We start from the raw sequence: 3,205 nt of genomic DNA on the forward strand, positions 1-3,205 counted from the left end.
TCTCTCTCTCTCTCTGTCTCTGTCAATTTCTCACTCTGGTCCAGTCTCGTCTTTCAATCTAATCTCTTCTTTCCTCCTCGCAATCTCTCTGTCTAACACTAATACATTTCTAACACTAATACACTGGGTAAAAGCTGGTTCAATCAACGTTGTTTCCATGTCATTTTACATCCCCAAATCCATGTGTTGACGTTGAATCAACCAAGGAAAACTGCTTGAATTTGCAAAATGTCATCAACATAAGGGCATTTAGTCTTTTTAACCTATATTCAATGACATGGTGGACATTTTGTTGTTGATTTCACTTTGAATTCAGGCTAGATGACAACTCAACCAAATGTAAATCCAGTGAACTGACATCTGTGCCTCGTGGGCTGCTTCATGCTGCTTCATGCTGCTTCATGCTGCTTCATGCTGCTTCATGCTGCTTCATGCTCACATGTTTCTTCTTTGTTCTTCTTCTCTTTCCAATCTTCTTTAATATTCAATCTCTTTTGTTGTCATGTCTTCATTCAATCTCTCAACGTACCTCTCGAACTCTTTTAGTTTTCTGTTAACCAGTTTGACTTCCTCACTCTCTACGATACGCATGTCTCAAATTTGTATTTCTACTTTGCACATTCTTCCACTGCAAATCTACCATTCCAGTGTTTTACTTGCTATATTGTATTTACTTTGCCACCATGGCCTTTTTTTGCCTTTACCTCCCTTATCTCACCTCATTTGCTCACATCGTATATAGACTTGTTTATACGGTATTATTGACTGTATGTTTGTTTTACTCCATGTGTAACTTTGTGTCGTTGTATGTGTCAAACTGCTTTGCTTTATCTTGGTCAGGTTGCACTTGTAAATGAGCTTGAACTTGTTCTCAACTTGCCTACCTGGTTAAATAAAGGTGTTCTCAACTTGCCTACCTGGTTAAATAAAGGTGTTCTCAACTTGCCTACCTGGTTAAATAAAGGTGTTCTCAACTTGCCTACCTGGTTAAATAAAGGTTAAATAAAGGTGAAATAAAAGAAGAAAAAAAAGAGCTTTCCTGTTCAACCTCTTTTAATCTCCCAATGTCTCGTTCTAACGTTTTTATCTCTTCCTTTGCCTGTTTCACTTTCTCGTTCATTTCTTGTCACTCCATTCCTGCTTTTCTCTCCTTTCCCCTTTCTCTATCCGTCTCAATCTGTTGCCTGTCGTCCCAAGACCGTCTTGGTCTCTGACCCTCCATGACTTCCTGCCACAGCCTCAATCTGTTGCCTGTCGTCCCAGGCCAGTCTTGGTCTCTGACCCTCCATGACTTCCTGCCACAGCCTCAATCTGTTGCCTGTCGTCCCAGGCCAGTCTTGGTCTCTGACCCTCCATGACTTCCTGCCACAGCCTCAATCTGTTGCCTGTCGTCCCAGGCCAGTCTTGGTCTCTGACCCTCCATGACTTCCTGCCACAGCCTCAATCTGTTGCCTGTCGTCCCAGGCCAGTCTTGGTCTCTGACCCTCCATGACTTCCTGCCACAGCCTCAATCTGTTGCCTGTCGTCCCAGGCCAGTCTTGGTCTCTGACCCTCCATGACTTCCTGCCACAGCCTCAATCTGTTGCCTGTCGTCCCAGGCCAGTCTTGGTCTCTGACCCTCCATGACTTCCTGCCACAGCCTCAATCTGTTGCCTGTCGTCCCAGAACCGTCTTGGTCTCTGACCCTCCATGACTTCCTGCCACAGCCTCAATCTGTTGACTGTCGTCCCAGGCCCGTCTTGGTTAGGGTTATGGTAAGGTTTAGGACCTAGGATTGGGTTAAGGTTAAGTTTAGGCATAGTGGTCGAGGTAAATTAAGGTTAGGGTTATGGTTCGGGTCAGGACCTAGGGTTTGGTTAAGGTTAAGTTTAGGCATAGGGGTCGAGGTAAATTAAGGTTAGGGTTATGGTTCGGGTCAGGACCTAAGGTGTGGTTAAGGTTAAGTTTAGGCATAGGGGTCGAGGTAAATTAAGGTTAGGGTTATGGTTCGGGTCAGGACCTAGGGTTTGGTTAAGGGTAGATATAGTTTCAGTGAGGTTAATGTAAGGTTAAGGTTAGGGAAAGGCATGAAGTTAACACTGGGTTAGCATAGCACTGTCCACCACCAATCATTTTCAGCTGGTGAAATATACACTGCCTTACGATAATAATAATGACAACGACATGTCTTACCTGAGTCAGTTGTAGGCCCTCTATCAGTAGTAGACATGTCTTACCTGGGCCAGTTGAAGACCCTCTATCAGTAGTTGACATGTCTTACCTGGGCCGGTTTTAGGCCCTCTATCAGTAGTTGACATGTCTTACTGTACCTGGGCCAGTTGTAGGCCCTCTATCAGTAGTTGATATGTCTTACCTGGGCCAGTTGTAGGCCCTCTATCAGTAGTTGACATGTCTTACTGTACCTGGGTCAGTTGTAGACCCTCTATCAGTAGTTGACATGTCTTACCTGGGCCAGTTGTAGGCCCTCTATCAGTAGTTGACATGTCTTACTGTACCTGGGTCAGTTGTAGGCCCTCTATCAGTAGTTGACATGTCTTACCTGGGCCAGTTGTAGGCCCTCTATCAGTAGTTGACATGTATTACTGTACCTGGGTCAGTTGTAGGTCCTCTATCCGTAGTTGATATGTCTTACCTGGGCCAGTTGTAGACCCTCTATCAGTAGTTGACATGTCTTACCTGGGCCAGTTGTAGGCCCTCTATCAGTAGTAGACATGTCTTACTGTACCTGGGTCAGTTGTAGACCCTCTATTAGTAGTTGACATGTCTTACCTGGGCCAGTTGTAGGCCCTCTATCAGTAGTAGACATGTCTTACCTGGGTCAGTTGTAGACCCTCTATCAGTAGTAGACATGTCTTACCTGGGTCAGTTGTAGACCCTCTATCAGTAGTAGACATGTCTTACCTGGGTCAGTTGTAGGCCCTCTATCAGTAGTTGACATGTCTTACCTGGGTCAGTTGTAGGCCCTCTATCAGTAGTAGACATGTCTTACCTGGGTCAGTTGTAGGCCCTCTATCAGTAGTTGACATGTCTTACCTGGGTCAGTTGTAGGCCCTCTATCAGTTGTAGACATGTCTTACCTGGGTCAGTTGTAGGCCCTCTATCAGTAGTTGACATGTCTTACCTGGGTCAGTTGTAGGCCCTCTATCAGTAGTAGACATGTCTTACCTGGGTCAGTTGTAGGCCCTCTATCAGTAGTTGATATGTC

The sequence above is a fragment of the Oncorhynchus gorbuscha genome, linkage group LG05 (assembly GCF_021184085.1).
Source record: "Oncorhynchus gorbuscha isolate QuinsamMale2020 ecotype Even-year linkage group LG05, OgorEven_v1.0, whole genome shotgun sequence".
Classification (NCBI taxonomy): Eukaryota; Metazoa; Chordata; class Actinopteri; order Salmoniformes; family Salmonidae; genus Oncorhynchus; species Oncorhynchus gorbuscha.